At 36.9% G+C, this 23,513-nt stretch overlaps 1 long non-coding RNA gene across 1 annotated transcript; it reads left to right on the forward strand.

The window, feature by feature from the left end:
• The first annotated feature begins 940 nt into the window (after window positions 1-940).
• On the forward strand, window positions 941-1,568 carry LOC123500539. Its single transcript, XR_006673371.1, has 2 exons — window positions 941-1,214; window positions 1,443-1,568. It is a non-coding gene; the product is annotated as an uncharacterized LOC123500539 (long non-coding RNA).
• The last annotated feature ends 21,945 nt before the right edge of the window (window positions 1,569-23,513 follow it).

Genomic DNA, 23,513 nt, shown 5'->3' on the forward strand with positions numbered 1-23,513 from the left:
TATAATCTTGCAAAATTCCTGGTTCCCATTCTTAGGCCATACACTACTAATAACTATACTGTAAAAAATTCTCATGAACTCTCTCAATCCCTTTCGAACTACAGACTACCAGAATCGTGTTTTATGGTTAGCTATGATGTTCAGTCACTTTTTACTAACATTCCACTGGATGAGACAATAGATATATCTGTAAACTCTGTGTTCTCAGGTCTGGACATTTTTAAAAATATGACAAAATCCCTATTTACGAATCTACTACGTGTTTGTGTTAAGGATAATCTATTTGTGTTTAACAATGAATTATATAAACAAACAGACGGCGTGGCGATGGGCTCACCACTCGGACCCACCTTCGCTAACATCTTCCTTTGTTACCACGAACGAAACTGGCTCGATGATTGTCCTATCGCTTTCAAACCTATGTCATATATACGATATGTTGATGATACTTTGGTGTTTTTAAGGAAGCATCACATGCAGACCATTTCCTACATTACCTTAACTCACAACATGACAATATCAAGTTCACTATGGAATCTGAAATAGACTCACAAATCCTTCCTTGACCTAAATATCACAAAAATCAATGGTAGACTTTCCACCTCTATTTATCGTAAACCTACATTTTCTGGCCTCGGTATTAGTTTTTCAGCTTTTGCAGTCTCCGTTTCAAAATCAATTCAGTCCGTACCCTCTTACACCGTGCCTTTGCTCTGTCTTCTTCTTACCTAAATTTCCATAATGAAGTTAATTTCCTAAAGGATTTTTTCTATAACAATGGCTTCACCACCAACCTGTTTGAGAAAACTCTGAATAACTTTCTCCAAAGTAAATACCTTCTTAAACATCCAATTACCACTGTTGCCAAAGAAACAATCTATTTACGTATTCCATTTTAGGTGAGGTTTCCAAGAAATTAGAAAGGGTCTCTATGAAAAACTTACAAAATATTATCCTGATAAACATTTTCGTATTGTGTCTACAAATAGTCTATGTATAGGTAGTTTTTTTCCTTTTTAAGGACACTCTGCCAACTGCCTTACGCTCGTCGGCTGTTTATTGTTTCACTTGTCCCAGCTGCCAGGCTGAGTATAAGGGTAGCACCTTGCGCTCACTTATAAACCGAGCCAGCGAGCATTTAGGCCAGTCTGCCAGAACAGGGCGCCCGCTACACAACGCCCCATTTTCCGCGATACGGGACCACTGCCTCTCATGTAAGGTTCAACCCAATCTCAGTCATTTCCGTATCCTCGCCACCTGTAATAGACACAGTTTAAGAATACTGGAATCCCTATATATTTCCCAAGTAAAGCCATCCCTCAACAATACTCTGTCACCATACCCACTTATGATAGTGTGAATTTTTACCATTGTAATTCTCTTTGTATTTTTACTTTATTCTTTTATACTTATATTTATTTTATCGTTTTATTTTATTTTAGACCACTGATGATGACATAAGATGAAATGTCGAAACGTTTGGCCCATTAAAGATGCTGCTCGTAGCTACCTTAGTTATTGCTTTCCTGCTGAAAATACGATTTCCCAGAAATCAACCTGTTTCGGATGTTTTAAGGTGTTTTATGAAAAATACTATCTCAATTGAAAATTTTGTATATTCAAGTTATTTTCCATTGTTATATTTCAAAAAGATAAAATTGATAAAAACAAGCTTAGAAACCAAACCAAAAGAAACAAAATCGTGTTATTTTAGTAGTTTTGGTTTTTTTTTTTTTTCCACTAAAACAGAAATGCAGACAAAACACACTATTTGTTGAAGGAACTGAAATATGTCAAAATGCGTTATATTGGTGTATTCTTCTAGCATTTTATGCACCAAAACTCAAATGCAGGCACAACACTATATTTGTTTAAACGTCTTATTTACGCGTTTTTTAAGGTGTTTTATGAACAAAAAACTATCTTGATTGAAAATTTAGTATAAAGTCATTTTACATTCTTATATTTAAAAACGATAGAATTAATGAAAACAAGGCTATATAAACCAAAGTAAAAGTAACAAAAACGTGTTTTTTTTTCTCAAAAAGATAAAATTGATAAAAACAAGCTTATAAACCAAACCAAAAGAAACAAAATCGTGTTATTTTAGTAGTTTTCGGGGGTTTTTTTCCACTAAAAAAGAAATGCAGGCAAAACACACTATTTGTTGAAGGAATTGAAATGTCAAAATGCGTTATTTTGGTGTTTTCTAGCATTTTATGCACTAAAACTCACAAATGCACAATATATGTTTAAACGTCTTATTTATGTGTTTTTAGGTGTTTTATGGAAAAAAAAAACTATCTCGATTGAAAATTTTGTATATTGAAGTTATTTTACATTGTTATGCTTCAAAACGATAAAGTAGATGAAAGCAAGCCAATATAGAGAAACCAAAGTGAGTTACAAAAATGTGTTATTTTAGTAGTTTTCACCTTTTTTGCTACAAAACCCAGAAATGCAGGGAAAACACACTATTTGTTTAATTAAATTAAATATGTCAAAAAAGCTTTATTTAGGTGCGTTTCAGGAATTTGTTAACACGTCTTATTTATGTGTTTTTAAGGTGTTTTATGGAAAAAAAAAACTATCGATTAAAAATTTTGTATATTGGTCATTTTATATTTTTATTCTTCAAAACGATAAAATTTATAAAAACAAGCCAATATAGAGAAACAAAAGCAAAATCAACAAAAACGTGTTATTTTAGTAGTTTTCAGGTGTTTTTCAACTAAAACACAAATATGCAGGCAAAGCACACTATTTGTTGAAGGAACTGAAATATGTCAAACAGGGATTATATTGTTGCATTCTAGCATTTTATGCACCAAAACTCAGAAATACAGGCATAACACTGTATTTGCTAAAACTTCTTATTTATGTTTTTAAGGTGTTTAAAAGAAAAAAAACTATTTCGATTGAAAATTAGTATATTCAAGTTATTTAAAATTGTTATGCTTCAAAACGATAAAATTGATGAAAACAAGCCAGTATAGAGAAACCAAACCAAAGGAACAAAAATGTATTATTTTAGTAGCTTTCAACTTTTGTCCACTATTACAAAGAAATGAAGGCAAAACACACTATTTGTTGAAGGAATTGAAATATGTCAAAAATGGGTTATTTTGGTGTATTCTAGCATTTTATGCAATAAAACTCAGAAATGTAGGCACAACACTATATTTGTTTAAACGTCTTATTTATATGTGTTTAGGTGTTTTATTAAAAAAAAACTATCTAGAGTGAAAATTTTGTATATTGAAGTCATTTTACATTGTTATGCTTCAAAACGATAAAAATGATGAAAACAAGCCAATATAGGGAACCAAAAGAAAAAATTACAAAAATAAGTTATTTTAGTAGTTTTCACCTTTTTTGCACCAAAACACAGAAATGTAGGAAAAACACTATATTTGTTGAATAAAATCAAATATATGAAAAACGGGTTATCTAGGTGTGTTTCAGCAATTTTGTATATTCAAGTCATTTTTCATTGTTATATTTCAAAACGACAAAATTGATAAACACGAGCCAATATAGAGAAACCAAAGCAAAAGTAACAAAACCGTGTTATTTTAGTAGTTTTCGGGGGTTTTTTCAACTAAAACACAGAAATGAAGCCAAAACACACTATTTGTTGAAGGAACTGAAATATGTCAAAAATGGATTAATTTAGTGTATTCTAGCATTTTATGCACCAAAACTCTGAAATGCAGGCAAAACACTATATTTGCTAAAACGTCTTATTGATGTGTTATTAAGGTGTTTCATGGAAAAAAAAAAATCTCAATTGAAAAATTAGCATTTTAAAGTCATTTTACCTTATGTTAAAAAAAACTATAAAATTGATGAAAACAAGCCAATATAGAGAAACCAAAGTAAAAGTAACAAGAACGTGTTATTTTAGAAATTTTCAGCTTTTTTTGCACCAAAACACAGAAATGCAGGCAAAACACACTATTTGTTAAAGGAACTGAAATATGTAAAATAAATGGGTTATCTTGGTGTATTCTAGCATTTTATGCACCAAAACTCAGATATGCAGCAAAACACTATATTTGCTAAAACGTCTTATTTATGTGTTTTTGAGGTGTTTTCTAAAAAAAATAAAACTATCTCTATTAAAAGTTTAGTATATTCAAGTCAATTTACATTGTTATACTTCATAACGATAAAATTGGTGAAAACAAGCAAATATAGAGAAACCAAAGTAAAAGTAACAAACTTTTTTTAGTAGTTTTCAGGATTTTTTTGCACCGAAACACAGAAATGCAGGCAAAACACACTTTGTTGAAGGAACTGAAATATATCAAAATTGGATTATTTTGGTGTATTCTAGCATTTTATTCACAAAAACTCAGAAATACAGACAAAACACATAATTTGCTAAAACGTCTTATTTATGTGTTTTAAGGTGTTTTATGAAAAAAAAAAATATTTCGATTGAAAAATTTGTATATTCGTCATTTTAGATTGTTATGCTTCAAAACTGTAAAATTGATGAAAACAAGCAAAAGTAAAAGTAAAAGTAACAAAAACGTGTTATTTTAGTAGTTTTCAGCTTTTTGTACCAAAGCACAGAAATGCAGCCAAAACACTATATTTACCAAAACGTCTTATTTATGAAAAAAAACTATCTCGATTGAAAAATGTGTATATTCAAGTCATTTTAGATTGTTATGTTTCAAAACGATAAAATTTATGAAAACAGGCTAATATAGAGAAAAAAAAGTAATAGTAACAAAACATGTTATTTTAGTAATTTTAGCTTTTTTGCACCAAAACGCAGAAATGCAAACAAAACACTATATTTGCTAAAACCTCTTTTTTTATGTTTTTAAGGTGTTTTATGAAAAAAAAACTATCTCGATTAAAAAATTAGTATATTCAAGTCATTTTACATATTTATTCTTCAAAACGATAAAATTGATGAAAACAAGCCAATATACAGAAACCAAAGTAAACGTAACAAAAATGTGTTGTTTTAATAGTTTTCATTTTTTTTTTTTTTGCACCATAACGCAGAAATGCAAGCAAAACACTATATTTTAAGCATTTTATGCACCAAAACTCAGAAATGCAGTCAAAACACTATATTTTCTAAATCATCTTATTTATGCGTTTTTTTAAGGTGTTTTATGAATTGAATTGAATCTAATTTAATTGAAAATTTGGTATATTCAAGTCGTTACATTGTTATGCGTCAAAACGATAAAATTGATGAAAGAAAGCGAATATAGAGAAACCAGAGTAAATGTAACAAAAATGTGTTATTTTAGTCGTTTTCAGCTTATTTTGCTCCAAAACACAGAAATGTGTTTTAAGGAAAAAAACTATATCGATTGAAAATTTTGTATATTGAAGTCATTTTACATTGTTATGCTTCAAAACGATAAAGTAGATGAAAATAAACCAATATAGATAAACCAAAGTAAAAGTTACAAAAATATGTTATTTTAGTGGTTTTCACCTTTTTGGACCAAGACACAGAAATGCAGGGAAATCTTACTATTTCTTGAATTAAATGAAATATGTCAAAAACAGGTTATTTAGGTGTGTTTCAGCAATTTTTACAACAAATCTCAGAAGTGTATATAAAACAATATATCTTCTAAAACATCTTATTTATGTGTTTTAAAGGTGTTTTATGAAAAACTGTCTCAATTGAAAATTTTGTGTATTCAAGTTATTTTCCATTGCTATATTTCAAAATGATAAGTGATAAAAAAAAAAAAAAAACAATATAGAGAAACCAAACCAAAAATAACAAAATCGTGTTATTTTAGTAGTTTTCGGGGTTTTTTTTCCACTAAAACACAGAAATGAAGCCAAAACACACTATTTGTTGAAGTAACTGAAATGTGTCAAAAATGGGCTATTTTGGTGTATTCTAGCATTTAAAGCACCAAAACTCAGAAATGCAGGCACAACACTATATTTGTTTAAACGTTTAGTCTTATTTACGCGTTTTTAAGGTGTTTTATGAACAAAAACCTATCTCGATTGAAAATTTAGTATATTCAAGTCAATTTACATTGTTATATTTAAAAATGATAAAATTGATGAAAACAAGCCAACATAGAGAAACTAATGCAAAAGTAACAAAATTGTGTTATTTTAGTAGTTTTCAATTTTTTTTTTTTTTTCCCACTGAAACAAAGAAATGCAGGCAAAACATACTATTTGTTGAAGGAACTGAAATATGTCAAAAATTGATTATTTTGGTGTTTTCTAGCATTTTATTCACTAAAACTCAGAATTGCACTATATTTGTTTAAAGGTCTTATTTATATGTTTTTAGGTGTTTTATGGGAATAAAAAACTCGATTGAAAATTTTGTATTTGAAGTCATTTTACATTGTTATACTTCAAAACGATAAAGTAGATGAAAGCAAGCCAATATAGAGAAACCAAAGTAAAAGTTACAACAATGTGTTATTTTAGTAGTTTTCACCTTTTTTGCTACGAAACCCAGAGATGCAGGAAAACAAACTATTTGTTGAATTAAATGAAATATGTTAAAAACGTGCTATTTAGGTGTTTCATTAATTTTTACACAAAAACTCAAAAATGCAGATATTATATTTGTTAAAACTTCTTATTTATATGTTTTAAGGTGTTTTATGTAAAAAAAAAAAAACTATCTTAATTGAAAATTTTGTATATTCAAGTCATTTTCCATTGTTATATTTCAAAACGATAAAATTGATAAAAACAAACTAATATATAGAAACAAAAGTAAAAGTAACAAAATTGTTATTTTTGTAGTTTTCAGGGATTTTTCCATTAAAAATCAGAAATAAAGTCAAAACACACTATTTGTTGAAGAAACTAAAATATATCAAAAATTGATTATTTTGGTGTATTCTAGCATTTTATGCACCAAAACTCAGATATGCAGGCAAAACACTATATTTGCTAAAAACGTTTTATTTTTGTGTTTATAATGTGTTTTATGAAAAATAAAAAAAAACTATCTCGATTGAAAATTTAGTATATTCAAGTCATTTTACATCGTTATATTTCAAAACGATAAAATCGATGAAAACAAGCCAATATAGAGAAACCAAACCAAAGGAACAAAAACGTGTTATATTAGTAGTTTTCAAATTTTTATTCACTAAAGGAAAGGAATGAAGGCAAAACACACTATTTGTTGAAGGAATTGAAATATGTCAAAAATGGGTTATTTTAATGTATTCTAGGATTTTATGCACCAAAACTCAGAAATGCAGGCATAACACTATATTTGTTTAAACGTCTTATTTATGTGTTTTTAGGTGTTTTATGGAGAAAAAAACTATCTTGATTGAAAATTTTGTATATTGAAGTTTTTCTACATTTGTTATGCTTCAAAACGATAAAATTGATGAAAGAAAACAAGCCAATATAGAGAAACCAGAAGTAAAAGTTACAAAAACGTGTTATTTTAGTAGTTTTCACCTTTTTTGCCCCAAAACACAGAAATGCAAGAAAAACACACTCTTTGTTGAATAAAATGAAATATTTAAAAAAAAAACGGGTTATTTAGGTGTATTTCAGCATTTTTTGCACCAAAACTCAGAAATGCAGATAAAACAATATATTTGTTAAAACGTCTTATTTATGTATTTTTAATGTGTTTTATGAAAAAACACTATCTCGTTCGAAAATTTTGTATATTCATGTCATTTTACATTACAATATTTCAAAACGATAAAATTTATAAAAACAAGCCAGTATAGAGAAACCAAAGCAAAAGTAACAAAAACGTGTTATTTTAGTAGTTTTTAGGTTTTTTTCAACTAAAACACAGATATGCAGAAAAAAAACACTTTGTTGAAGGAACTGAAATATGTCAAAAAGGGATTTTTATGTTGTATTCTAGCATTTTATGCGCCGAAACACAGATATACAGGAAAAACACTATATTTGCTAAATCTTCTTATTTGTGTGTTTTTAAGGTGTTTTATTAAAAAAAAATCTATCTCGATTGAAAAATTAGTATATTGAAGTTATGCTTCAAAACGATAAAGTAGATGAAAAGAAGCCAATATAAAGAAACCAAAGTAAAAGTTACAAAAATATTTTATTTTAGTAGTTTTCACCTTTTTTGCACCAAAACAAAGAAATGCAAGGAAAACACACTATTTGTTGAATAAAATGAAATATGTCAAAAACGCGTTATTTAGGTGTGTTTCAGCAATTTTTACACCAAAACTCAGAAATGCAGATAAAACAATATTTTTGTTAAAACGTCTTATTTATGTGTTTTTAAGGTGTTTTATGAATAAAACTATCTCAATCGAAAATTTTGAAAATTTTGTATATTCGTCATTTTCCATCGTTATATTTCAAAACTATAAAATTGATAAAAACAAGCCCATATAGAGGAACCAAAGCAAAAGTAACAAAATCGTGTTATTTTAGTAGTTTACGGGTTTTTTTCAACTAAAACACAGAAATAAAGCCAAAACCCACTATTTGTTGAAGGAACTGAAATATGTCAAAAACTGATTATTTTGGTGTATTCTAAAATTTTATGCACCAAAACTCAGAAATGCAGGTAAAACAGTATATGTCCTAAAACGTCTTATTTATGTGTTTTTCAAGTGTTTTATGAAAAAAAATCTATCTCAATTGAAAAATTAGTATATTCAAGTCATTTTACATTGTTGTTTCAAAACGATAAAATTGATGGAAACAAACCAATATAGAGAAACCAAAGTAATAGTATCAAAAACGTGTTATTTTAGTAATTTTCAGCTTTTTTGCACCAAAACACAGAAATGCAAGCAATACATGGGTTAGATTAGGTTAGGTTAGAGGAGGAAGGGATGAGAGAGAGAGAGAGAGAGAGAGAGAGAGAGAGAGAGAGAGAGAGAGAGAGAGAGAGAGAGAGAGAGAGAGAGGGGGTCTGTTGTGTTTTGATATTGTAGGAGAATATTAATAGATGGATTTTTCTTTTTATTGATCATAGAAATAGAAACGGTGATGGGTTATTTTGTTGTTTTCCAACATTTTATCATCCAAAATTCAGAAATGCAGGCAATACAAGGATATACACAATGTTTTAGAAACGTCTTATTTATGTGTTTTCAAGGTACTTTAAAAAAAAAAGAACAATCTCGATTGAAGATTTTCTATATTAAAGTAATTTTACATTGTTACGCTTTAAAAAGAAAAAAATTATTAGAATAAGCCAATATAAAGGAACAAAAGAAAAAAAACTATTATCTATATTTGTTGGAAGAAGTTAAATATGCCAGAAAACAAACGTGTTATTTTGTTGTTTTGCAAAATTCTATGCACCAAAACTCAGAAATCTAGGCAAAACGTGTATATACACAACATATGAAAAAACGTCTTATTTTTGTGTTTTTAGGCTGTTTTATGAAAAATAAATATCAGGATTGCATTTTTTTTCATCATTATATTTCATAACGATAAAATTAACGAATATAAGCGAATGTTAAGAAAAAAAGTAACAAAAACGTGTTATTTTTAGTGATTTTTAGCTTTTTATGCACCAAAACTCAGAAATGCAGGCAAAATGAGTATATACACATTATTAGATTAAGGAAGTGAAATATGAAAAAAAAAAATATTATTTTGTGGTTCTCCAACTTTTTATTTAATTTTCTATAATGGCTTATTTTCATTAATTTTATCGTTATAAGCATGAGAATGCAAGAAAAAAATTTATATATACTAAATTTTCAATATAGTTTTTTTTTCAGAAAACACCTTAAAAACACATGAATAGGATATTTTTCAAATATTGTGTATATACTCGTTTTGCCTGCATTAAAGTAAAAAGTTGAAAGTAACAAAAATGAATTATTTTAATGGTTTTCAGCTTTTTATGCACCAAAACTCAGAAATTCAAGCAAAACACGAATATAAACAATATATGTTGAAGAAAGTGAAATCTGAAAAAAAAAAAGTAATTTTGGTGTTTTCCAGCTTGCACTAAAACTCGGAAATGCATTCAAAACAAGTATATACACAATATTTGGAAAAATTGCTTATTTTTTTGGTTTTTAAAGTGTTTTACGAAGAAAAAAAACTATCTCAATTGAAAATTTTGTATATTGAAGGCATTTTACATTATTATACTATAAAACAATAATATTGGTGAACGTAAGCCAATATAGAGAAGTAACAAAAACGGGTTATTTTAGTATTTTTCAGCTTTTCATGCACCAAAACTTAGATACGCAGACAAAATGCGTATATAAACAATATGTAATGAAGAAAATGAAATATTGAAATTATTGGTAATTTTGGTGTCTTCCAGCTTTTATTGCACCAAAATTCAGAAATGCAGGGAAAACGAGTATATACACAACATTTGTAAAAGCGTTTTATTTCTGTATTTTTAAGGTGTTTTATGAAAAAAATATCTCGAAACGAGAAGACAGTCAGGAACACGAGTAGGATGTTGAACCAGTTGCTCTAGGTCATGGAGGATAGCAAAGTTGAATGCTAGTTCACGAGGATGGTCAGTGAAGGGTAGTATTGGTATTTGTGTGTATTGTGATGAATTCTAAGTGCGTTTATTGGTATTTTGAGGTGTTGCATGGTGGCAGTTTCCAAGGTGACAAGACAAAGGTAGTTTCAACAATTTTAGACCGATATAACATTGTCGGCAGCGTGTTCTAAATTGATAAACACCTTAAACTGAACACTCGTTTTGGTATTTGTAAGATCAAGTGAGTGTGGGTAAGCAATAATATTTAGAAGTGATTGTTGTTTTGGTATGTGGGGGGTTAATGCACAGTAAGTAAGCAGGAGACCATTAAGATGAAAATACTGACAAATATATCGTGTAATTCGTAGTATTTAATGTGAATGACGGTAGGCAATCGTACTCATTATACATTGGTGCCCCACCCACACATCCTCAAAATGTTCCAAAACACACTCAAAACATATCCCGATACTCAATCAAACGAGGTGTTTAAAAGGTAGACTATGATATTTTCTTTCATTCTCTATTTTCTATCGCCTTTTGATATACGAGTATTTTTGACAATATCCCATGGTGAAGTGACAAGATGAGGAATATATACATTTTCCATGCATATCTATCTTCTTATCTATATATGAATTTATTTACTTATCTTTCTGCGTACCTATCCATTTATCCATCTGTTTATCTATCTAACTGTCCATTTACCTATCTATCAACCAATGAAATTACCCACTTAGCTATCCATCTTCACACAAGCAAGTAAATATCAACAAACTGTCATGGATGGGTGGTGGCAATAAGAGTGTTGGGTGCCGGGTGTGGGTGTTCGTGATGGGGAGAGGAGGGAGGGGAGAGTTTACTAATATGAGTGCAAGAGTTAACATGAGTATTTCCAATCTGACATCGTAGTGTTTGTGGTAGTAGTTGTGGTAGTGGTGGTAGTAATAGTAGTAGTAGTAGTAGTAGTAGTAGTAGTAGTAGTAGTAGTAGTAGTAGTAGTAGTAGTTGTTGTAGTAGTAGTAGTAGTTTTAGTAGTAGTAGCACTTGTGGTAAAGGTGTTGGTTGGAAATGGTGGTGGAGGTGGTAGCGGTGGTAATAGTAACAGCAGTAGTGATAGGAGCAGAACCACAAGCTATAATAATAACAATAATAGCATTAATAATAACAGCAGCAACACTAACAAGAATCACAACAAAGCATCGATCAACAAAGAAGTACCACCACTCACAGCAACGCTCATAATGCCACACTGAATGACTGAGCCAGCAACACGAGCCATACCAAACAGACCCACAAAAGAAATTGCCAATTTCTTTTCATTACTAGACGAACATAAAGAAAGAACTGATGGCTTGACTTATGTAAACCACATTGTAATTTTCTAGATATGTCATGTAGACCCTTTAATGGTGTTAATGCCTAATAGCCACAATACAGACAGAAATACACCAGGGTTTCCAGGAGAAATTATGGTGACTCAAGCATAGGATAGGATAGGATAGGTTAGGTTAGAGTAAGTTAGGTTAGGCTAGGATAGTTAGTCAGTTAGGTGGCCCATGTCAGGGTCAGGAGGATGAAGAAGAAGAAGAAGCAACAGCAACAGAGGAAGAGAAGCACCGCCATTAGCACCAGCAGATGAAGAAGAAGAAGAAGAGGACCGATCAGCAGCATGACATCTCCCATACTAATCCGTTACTTGTCTCTTCCATACAGGTACAGCAGCAGTAGCAGCAGCAGCAGAGTAAGAAGAAGATAACCGACAGGGTCAGGGTCAGGAGGATGAAGAAGAAGAAGAAGCAACAGCAACAGAGAAAGAGGAGAAGCACCGCCATTAGCACCAGCAGAGGAAGAAGAAGAAGAGGACCGATCAGCAGCATGATATCTCCCATACTATTCCTTTACTTGTCTCTTCCATACAGGTACAGCAGCAGTAGCAGCAGCAGCAGAGTAAGAAGATAACCGACCAGCAGTAGCAGCAGCAGAAGCAGCAGCAGCAACATCAGCAGCAGCAGGAGCAGCAGGTAAGTGCATGATATCTTTGTTTTAAGTATCTATGTTCTATGTATGTATCTATGTTTTATGTATCTATGTACTAATCCATTACTTGTCTCTCCCATACAGGTAGAACAGCAGCAGCAATAGCAGCAGCAGCAGATGAAGAAGATGACCGACCGGCAGCAGGAGGAGTAGCAGCATCAGGAACAGCAGGTAAGCCCATGACATCTATGTATCTATGTTCTATGTATCTTCGTGTAAGTACCTGTAATGATAGCAAGTAAATAGTAGTAGAAGTAGTAGCAGTAGTAGTAGTAGTCCTTTTGCTTGAGAAAATCTTATACATAAACTATGTGATGGTTAAAAATTGGAGTCAGCTCATCATAACTGTAATACAATGCAAGCAAGGCTTATTTTCAAATGTTTCGCTGTTATACGTTGCATGTTCAAACGCTCGTAGTGGTTGCTGACTTTTTACGATCATTTTAGCGCTAAGGTTACCGTAGCCCTCCCTAAGGAAATACATACATACATATATAATACAACAAAAAGGTAAAAAAAAAATTAAAAAAAAAAAAAAAAACTAGCTGGTAGTAAATAGTAAAAATTCATACATCCACATATATATACCTACATCCACACATACAGAGATACATAGATTTATTGACCACATCATCTGATATATAGATTTAGCGTACAACAATAAATCCAACTGAAATGTAAACAATAATTTGAATTGAAGCATACATTGATTTTACTGAAGTCCACAATAATAGGCAAGGAACACATTCAACACTCCTTCATAGTTTCACGCACACACACACACACACACACACACACACACACACACACACACACACACACACACACACACACACACACGAGAATATTAAATGTAGAAGAGCGAGACAGTTGAGTGTCATTAAAGAAGAAGGATAGTTGTCTGGAAGGTTGTGTCGAGTTGAAAGAGGGAGAAATTGAGTTTTTGAGGCATTGAACACTAGTAAGTTTTCTCTGCCACAGTCAAAATCTTACAAAGATCAGAAGTCAGTCGTTCCGTGACGTCCCTGAGTGTGTTCCAGCTTGGTATTTAGAATTATCAATTACCCCGGATGCTATTAATAAGTTCTTACCTTTCTGTTGTAGGTAAAGTCACTTGGTTGAGTTTCTGTGGTTTTCAGGTGAATATCAAAGGTGAACTTTATATATCTATAAATATATTTAAGATTAAATGCAGAGATCTGGAAAAGAGTGTGGCGTATACGGGACAACATGTCTGTACGTTGTAACGCGTTACTTACACCCCGACAATAAGCCTGGGCAAAATACGATTCCGGAATCGATTCCAGCGATTCCGCCACAGAACTGATGGAATCAATTCCATAGCCTGACGATTCCACTAGATTTGATGCACACAAAAGGCAATGCAACAATGGAATCTGGGCAGTGGCATCTAAAGGGAGAAAAACACTATTTAATTGGTCGATACCCTGTGACGTCAGGTGATTGATGCCAGATGCCTGCGGCATCACGCGGCTATATATAAAGGAGGAAGAGGTGGAGGCAGGGTTGCCATGTTTGTCCTTTTAAGGACAGTCTGTCCTTTTTAGCCTGTTTGTCCTTAAGTTTTCTTGTAAAAAGGACAGTCAAAATCTGTCCTTTTCTGTCCTTTTTCAGCAAAATTTATTTATTTATTTGTTTATTCATTGTGAACCACGGATCCGGTCAAACCTTCAAACACGCAGTCAATAAATTTGTTTCTGCAACTTCCTATCTTTTATTGTTTTATCATATTTGTTCTTGTGTTATATGAAAATAAATCGAGAATATTATAAACTTATGATTTTTCTGTGGGATCGCAGACTGGTAACTATAATAAGCAACCGGCAACTCCTTAAAAAGCGCTCCCACTCCCAGCCTCCCAGTCTAGCCTAAATGTTGTTAAATTTCATATAACCCTGCAAGTTCTCTCTCTCTCTCTCTCTCTCTCTCTCTCTCTCTCTCTCTCTCTCTCTCTCTCTCTCTCTCTGTTATACACTTTTAAACACATACCTTAAACACACACACACACACACTCTCTCTCTCTGTTATACACTTTTAAACACATACCTTAAACACACACACACACACACACACACACACACACACACACACACACACACATATATATATATATATATATATATATATATATATATATATATATATATATATATATATATATATATATATATATATATATATATATATATATATATATATATATATATATATATATATATATATATATACACACACTTTTGTTGTGCTGTCCTTTTTGGAGGCAAATGTCCTTTTTAAAGCAGGTCTGTCCTTTTTCATGTGTAGTGTCTGGCAAGTGGCAACCCTGGGTGGAGGGAAAACGAGACTCGGCCAAGACACCGTGCTTTAAACACGTGTCGTCCTGCGCTCTGTCCTTCACCCACCTCTGTGTGGATTTTTGTACGCCCATCAGGCTTAGGTATTAGTCAAATAAAGTTAGGTTTCCCATTATCCCGTGTTTTTAGCTTTGCCTTTTCACTGTCCTCTCCTTAGCGGCAACAGAAGGTGTCTGTTGCCCGGTTGTCAGATTGTCTTTCCTCTCACACCTACGGAGGATCCGCCTCAGTGAGCGTGCTTTTGGGGTGAATTAACATTCCTACATTCCGAATCCTCTCCGTTGTTTCAAGTGCCAGCTTTATGGTCACCATGGTAACGCTTGTCGGTCTTCCCACGCTTACTGCGGTAGATGCGCAGGAGAGGGCCACTCTGTGGACCAGTGCACATCCTTGGTAGAGAAGTGCCGTAATTGTGAAGGTGCTCACTCCACTTTTTCACGCGATTGTCCCGCGTGGAAAGTGGAGAAAGAGGTCTGCACGGTTAAGGCTACTGAAGGATCTCTTACTATGAAGCAAGGATGCGAGTGAAGCAGACGCAGGCCGCGCCTGCTTCAAACGTCTCCTACGCTTCAACAGTAAGGGCTCCACCTAAGATGTGTACTGTTGCTATCCAGACTGACCTCAGCGACCTGCTGCCTGCTCCATCTACCACCACTGATTCCCCTTCAACCTCTGCCTCATCATCTGCTAAATCTACTACTACTACTACTAAAACCTCTACTCCTATAACTTCCTCTGCTCCATACCTGTCTGCTATTTCTCGTACTCCCAGTAAGGGTGAGAAGACAGACAAGTCTAATAAATTAAATTTAACAAAGCTTGAACGTCAACGCCCTTCTCATGTCGTCGCCGCTCCCGCGCCGTCGAGAAGGAGTTCACACGCTCGCTCCCTCTCGACGAGCTCCGGGAGTTAACAATTGATGAATCGATGGATGTCACCATTAGTAAGGGCCGGGAGAGGTCCCCGGCAGCGCCTCTGAGCGCAAAAGGACTAAGAAAACGGCCGCCACCACAACTCTTAAGCCATAATGTTCAAGGTGTTACAGTGGAATTGCAGAAGTATTCGGAATAAAGATCCATATTTGTCACTTTTAGTGAACATACACAGGCCGTCCGTTATTTGTCTACAAGAGACGAGACTACAGGATCAGCCTGATCCTGCAGTGCTAAAACACTACCATCCGTATAGAAGATATGAGGGACACGGCGTTGCTATATACATACACAAAACACTGACACAAACAGAAGTGACGTTGAATACACCTCTGGAAGCGGTCGCGTGCAGGGTGAGATTCAACGACACGTATCTGGCTATCTGTTCCTCTACTTGCCTCCCAATACCTCCATTGTTGATGATGACATTACATCTCTTATTAGCCAGCTTCCGGGCAACAGGCTAGTTGTTGGCGACTTTAACGCCCATCATCAACAATGGGGAAGTGAGAGGTCAAGTGTACGTGGGGAGCAGATAGTAAACATTTTATTACAGACAAACCTCTGTCTTCTGAACGATGGAAGTGCGACTCGTGTAGATGATCGGACTGGTAACGCGTCTGCCATTGATCTGTCGTTGCTCTCGCCAGGTATACTCCTGACTTCTCCTGGGAAGTCATCGACGACTCCACGGAAGTGACCATCTGCCCATCTGCATCTCTTATGCACGCGACATCCCGCCCACCCCGCCCTCCCAAGTTTAACTTCAAGAGAGCAGACTGGGCAACCTTCCGTGGGGTTGCCGACGTGGATATATCTGGCGAGGACATTGACACGATGGTCAGCAACGCAACACAATCCATATTACACGCCGCTGAGGCTTGTATTCCGAAGACTTCTGCAGTTTACACTAAGCATGGAGTCTCATGGTGGACAACGGATTGCCGACAAGCACTTCGTGAGCGCAATAGACGATACAGGTACTTCAGCCAGCAGCCCAGTCAAGCAAATTTCATAGCCTATAAAAGGCAAGGGCTCAGGCAAGGAAAGTCATCCGTAATGCAAAGAAAGACTCATTCAGACAATTCATATCATCTGTTAACCGCACCACTCCTCTCTCCAAAGTATGGCAAACAATAAATATTTTAAACAACAGAAAACCATATATTCCTATCACTACCCTTAAAATAAATGATAATATAATTGATAACAAAACAGAAATAGCAAATGCCATAGCCCACCAATTCCATCAGGCCAGCAGCACAACTTATTATGACCCTACCTTCCTTCCAAGGAAGGAGGCTGCAGAACTCACTGTCCCAAACTTTGCCACAGGAGGCGTAAACTCAGACTACAACACAGAGTTTACGTTGGATGAACTCCTCTTTGCCCTGAAATCCTGTAAAGGCTCCAGTCCTGGTCCAGACAATATTTCATATATCATGTTACAAAATCTCGGCCACCACTCCCTTTCAAAATTATTAACGCTCTACAATAGAATATGGACCACCTACACTTTCCTCAGTCTTGGCACTTCGCCCACACAATCCCAATCCCCAAAAGACTGGACGCCTTACGGACCCCAGTGCGTTTCGTCCTATTGCGCTCACGAGCTGTCTATGTAAGGTCATGGAACGTATGGTAAAGCGAAGGCTACTTTTTGTTTTAGAAGCGAAGGGTCTGTTAGGTGATCAGCAGTCGGGCTTTCGGAAGTACCGAAGCACGATGGATCACCTAACACACCTGGAGCATTGCATTTCAGAGGCTTTTGCCAAAAAGAATTCATGATAGGGGTGTTTTAGACATCCACAAAGCCTTCGACATGACATGGCGACACGGCATCCTCATGAAACTCTACGCTCATGGCTTCAGAGGTAACTTGCCCATTTTGTTTATAATTTTCTTCAGGACAGAACATTCTCTGTCAAGCTTCCTGGTAACGTAATCTCGGACGTTTTCGTCCAGGAGAACGGGGTGCCGCAGGGTAGTGTTCTTAGTCCCATTTTATTTTGTATAATGATTAATGATATTCTGTCAACAACTCCCGTCCCAGGAATCTTAAATACTCATTGTACGCCGACGATTGTGCGTTATGGCACTCCTCGCCTAACGCACAATTCTCAGCGGGCGGATTCAGGATGCTCTTGATTCCGTCCAGCATTGGGCCTCACTTTGGGGATTTAAGTTTTCAGTTGCTAAGTGTATCGGTGTTGTTTTCACTAGACGTAACGTACCTGATTTGCAAATAACTCTTCAAGGCCAACCGATACCGTTTCAAAATTCAGTCAAGTTCTTGGGTCTGCATTTTGATAGCAGACTCAATTGGAAGACTCATGTTAATGAATTGCTCATTCGTTGTCGTAAAAGATCAATGTCCTCAAATACCTTTCTGGTACTTCATGGGAGCAGACAGAAAATCTTTATTAATGGTGTACAAGTCCTTAATTCGTTCTCATTTAGACTATGGCTCACTGGTGTATGGGTCTGCGTCGGAACCAACACTGAGGAGATTGGATGTACTGCAGAATGAATGTGTGCGAATGTGTCTTGGAGCCCTGCGCTGCACTCGTGTGGCGCGGATGGAGGTTGAGGCCAATACACCACCGCTACAACTACGTCGCGACGCCCTCCTTTTATCTCATGGGATAAAAGCGGCTCGGAAAGCTCCCTCGGTAACACAGCAAACAAAATTATATGGCAGCACCACCACCTCCACAATGCGGTCCGCCGTCCAGTCTCAGTCAGACTACACACGCTCTGCCAGCAAACGGGCGTGAGACTGGACGATGCAGACCACCTGGTGCTACCCACCCTTCCCCATGGAAGCTTCAACCACCACCTTCAACATCAACTGGCTTCAGGGAAGAAGGCTGTGGTTACCGAGGTGGAGCTCCAACACCACTTCCGAGCCCTCGTCGCTGGCCTCCTCCATCCCTACATCTCTACACAGACGGCTCCAAGACAGGTGAATGTGTGGGTGCAAGTGTATGGTCGTGTGAATGTGCCCTCAGGTTCCGACTGCCTACCCATACATCGGTGTTTTCTGCTGAAATTTTTGCTATTGACAAAGCCATAGATTATGCTTTAAATTCAATTCATAATTCAATCATCATTTTTCGGACTCTATGTCAGCCCTTCAGGCAATAGAGTCCGGCCGCACGGATACAAATGAAATCCAGGGCAACATCATTAATAAGTTAAATTCATGTCATAAATCCTTCTCACTGGTTTGGGTGCCTGGACATTCCAATATACGCGGGAATGAACAGGCTGACATGCTAGCTCGGTCTGCTGCAGAGCTCGAGGGAGCGTGGAACCTCCGTCGGGATCTGCAGTCATGTCTCTCAGTTGTTAAATCATCAGCAAAACTCCTGTGGCAGAGTCACTGGGACAACCTCCACCTCCACACCACCAAACCCATCCTGGGCGAGTGGGCCTCCTCCAATCGCCCCACAAGGCGAGAGGAAGTGGTCCTCGCACGCCTCAGGATGGGCTGCACCCTCCCACCCACATGCTCCCCTACATCGCCAACACCTTCCCACCACAGTGTTCCAGCTGTAATGTCACCCTCTCTGTCGAGCACGTCCTGCTTCACTGTGTGCGTTATCGTGAGGAAAGGCGGCCCTTGGCGGCGTATTGCCGGGGTCGCCGCCTCCCGCTAACTCAAACCACCCTTCTGGGTGATGAACACCCGGATGTGGTCGATAGACTGATGATTTATCTGACTGAGACCAATTTAATCAGAGAGTTGTGATTTATGTGTATATATTATGTTATTTATTAAATATATGAATATATATATATATATATATATATATATATATATATATATATATGAAAGTGTGTATGATTCCAATTTTGCGTGATCTAATGTGAATGTTTTCCTTCATGTATATATGCAATACGTAGTGATGCTACGTAGCCACCCTGTGTGATTGTGAGTTATCCTTCCCTCCCCATGCCCTGACAAAGGACAATAGTTTTGAGATAGGTATAGGATCCTGTGTGAATGAAGCGTGCATGAGAATATGTGTGTCATATTTTGTAAAAAAAAAAAAAAAAAAAAAATAAATAATAATAATAATAATATAAATAATAAAATAAATAAATAAATAAACCAATAAAAACTGTATATATGTAAAATAAAATAAAAGACCTAATTCTAAAGAAATAAAAAGTCACAAAAAAAAATGAAATATAAAATGGCCTAATACCCAAGACAGGGTGATGGCCAAAAAAAAAAAAAAAAAAAAAAAAAAAAAAAAAAAAGGCCTGCATCCACACACAGACTCGGCCAAGACACCGTGCTGTAAACACGTGTCGTCCTGCGCTCTGTCCTTCACCCACCTCTGTGTGGATTTTTGTACGCCCATCAGGCTTAGGTATTAGTCAAATAAAGTTAGGTTTCCCATTGTCCCGTGTTTTTAGCTTTGCCTTTTCACTGTCCTCTCCTTAGCGGCAACAGAAGGTGTCTGTTGCCAGGTTGTCAGATTGTCTTTCCTCTCACACCTACGGAGGATCCGCCTCAGTGAGCGTGCTTTTGGGGTGAATTAACACCGTCCGGCCCCCTAGAGTGGTTTGGCAGGACAATCTGACATTAGGTAACTCCTCCTGACCTCCTCCCACTTGTGTCCTGCTCCTCCTGCAGGAGGGGTGTACCCTCCATGCCTGACGGACCTTCCTGCCCTCCCCGTAAGGGAGAGGAGGACACTGATCGACGACCCCGACTGCCAGACTGTCTATTGACCCTCTAAAGCGACGTATGTGACTCTACATTCCAAGACGAACACCCGCCTGTCTACTGTTAATTCTTTTATAATAAAGAAGGTCATTGATTGTAATAATGGAAATGTTGTTAATGTTAAAAACTTGCTAGTGGTGATCTACTTGTTCAGACAGTTAACGTAAATCAAGTCAAATCATTGTTGAAGCTCCGGTTCATTCATGACATCGAGATCGAGGCTTCGATTCCAGTGTCCATGAACTCGTGTCGGGGAGTCGCTTCCCACCGCGATTTTGTGGATATGGAACCGACCGAGATCGTCGATTGCATGACTGATCAGGATGTCATTGAGGCTCGGAAAATTACTAAAATGGTTGACGGTACAAGAAGGAGCACAGCATCAGTCATTCTCACCTTCAGTGCTGCTAAGTTGCCAGAGAGGATTCATGTAGGGTACGAGTCGGTTCCCGTTCGTCCCTACATTCCGAATCCTCTCCGTTGTTTCAAGTGCCAGCTTTATGGTCACCATGGTAACGCTTGTCGGTCTTCCCACGCTTACTGCGGTAGATGCGCAGGAGAGGCCACTCTGTGGACCAGTGCACATCCATGGTAGAGAAGTGCCGTAATTGTGAAGGTGCTCACTCCACTTTTTCACGCGATTGTCCCGCGTGGAAAGTGGAGAAAGAGGTCTGCACGGTTAAGGCTACTGAAGGATCTCTTACTATGAAGCAAGGATGCGAGTGAAGCAGACGCAGGCCGCGCCTGCTTCAAACGTCTCCTACGCTTCAACAGTAAGGGCTCCACCTAAGATGTGTACTGTTGCTATCCAGACTGACCTCAGCGACCTGCTGCCTGCTCCATCTACCACCACTGATTCCCCTTCAACCTCTGCCTCATCATCTGCTAAATCTACTACTACTACTACTAAAACCTCTACTCCTATAACTTCCTCTGCTCCATACCTGTCTGCTATTTCTCGTACTCCCAGTAAGGGTGAGAAGACAGACAAGTCTAATAAATTAAATTTAACAAAGCTTGAACGTCAACGCCCTTCTCATGTCGTCGCCGCTCCCGCGCCGTCGAGAAGGAGTTCACACGCTCGCTCCCTCTCGACGAGCTCCGGGAGTTAACAATTGATGAATCGATGGATGTCACCATTAGTAAGGGCCGGGAGAGGTCCCCGGCAGCGCCTCTGAGCGCAAAAGGACTAAGAAAACGGCCGCCACCACAACTCTTAAGCCATAATGTTCAAGGTGTTACAGTGGAATTGCAGAAGTATTCGGAATAAAGATCCATATTTGTCACTTTTAGTGAACATACACAGGCCGTCCGTTATTTGTCTACAGAGACGAGACTACAGGATCAGCCTGATCCTGCAGTGCTAAAACACTACCATCCGTATAGAAGATATGAGGGACACGGCGTTGCTATATACATACACAAAACACTGACACAAACAGAAGTGACGTTGAATACACCTCTGGAAGCGGTCGCGTGCAGGGTGAGATTCAACGACACGTATCTGGCTATCTGTTCCTCTACTTGCCTCCCAATACCTCCATTGTTGATGATGACATTACATCTCTTATTAGCCAGCTTCCGGGCAACAGGCTAGTTGTTGGCGACTTTAACGCCCATCATCAACAATGGGGAAGTGAGAGGTCAAGTGTACGTGGGGAGCAGATAGTAAACATTTTATTACAGACAAACCTCTGTCTTCTGAACGATGGAAGTGCGACTCGTGTAGATGATCGGACTGGTAACGCGTCTGCCATTGATCTGTCGTTGCTCTCGCCAGGTATACTCCCTGACTTCTCCTGGGAAGTCATCGACGACTCCCACGGAAGTGACCATCTGCCCATCTGCATCTCTTATGCACGCGACATCCCGCCCACCCCCCGCCCTCCCAAGTTTAACTTCAAGAGAGCAGACTGGGCAACCTTCCGTGGGGTTGCCGACGTGGATATATCTGGCGAGGACATTGACACGATGGTCAGCAACGCAACACAATCCATATTACACGCCGCTGAGGCTTGTATTCCGAAGACTTCTGCAGTTTACACTAAGCATGGAGTCTCATGGTGGACAACGGATTGCCGACAAGCACTTCGTGAGCGCAATAGACGATACAGGTACTTCAGCCAGCAGCCCAGTCAAGCAAATTTCATAGCCTATAAAAGGCAAGGGCTCAGGCAAGGAAAGTCATCCGTAATGCAAAGAAAGACTCATTCAGACAATTCATATCATCTGTTAACCGCACCACTCCTCTCTCCAAAGTATGGCAAACAATAAATATATTAAACAACAGAAAACCATATATTCCTATCACTACCCTTAAAATAAATGATAATATAATTGATAACAAAACAGAAATAGCAAATGCCATAGCCCACCAATTCCATCAGGCCAGCAGCACAACTTATTATGACCCTACCTTCCTTCCAAGGAAGGAGGCTGCAGAACTCACTGTCCCAAACTTTGCCACAGGAGGCGTAAACTCAGACTACAACACAGAGTTTACGTTGGATGAACTCCTCTTTGCCCTGAAATCCTGTAAAGGCTCCAGTCCTGGTCCAGACAATATTTCATATATCATGTTACAAAATCTCGGCCACCACTCCCTTTCAAAATTATTAACGCTCTACAATAGAATATGGACCACCTACACTTTCCTCAGTCTTGGCACTTCGCCCACACCATCCCAATCCCCAAAAGACTGGACGCCTTACGGACCCCAGTGCGTTTCGTCCTATTGCGCTCACGAGCTGTCTATGTAAGGTCATGGAACGTATGGTAAAGCGAAGGCTACTTTTTGTTTTAGAAGCGAAGGGTCTGTTAGGTGATCAGCAGTCGGGCTTTCGGAAGTACCGAAGCACGATGGATCACCTAACACACCTGGAGCATTGCATTTCAGAGGCTTTTGCCAAAAAGAATTCATGATAGGGGTGTTTTAGACATCCACAAAGCCTTCGACATGACATGGCGACAC

Source organism: Portunus trituberculatus, unplaced genomic scaffold (genome assembly GCF_017591435.1).
Source record: "Portunus trituberculatus isolate SZX2019 unplaced genomic scaffold, ASM1759143v1 PGA_scaffold_396__16_contigs__length_748793, whole genome shotgun sequence".
NCBI classification, from domain to species: Eukaryota; Metazoa; Arthropoda; class Malacostraca; order Decapoda; family Portunidae; genus Portunus; species Portunus trituberculatus.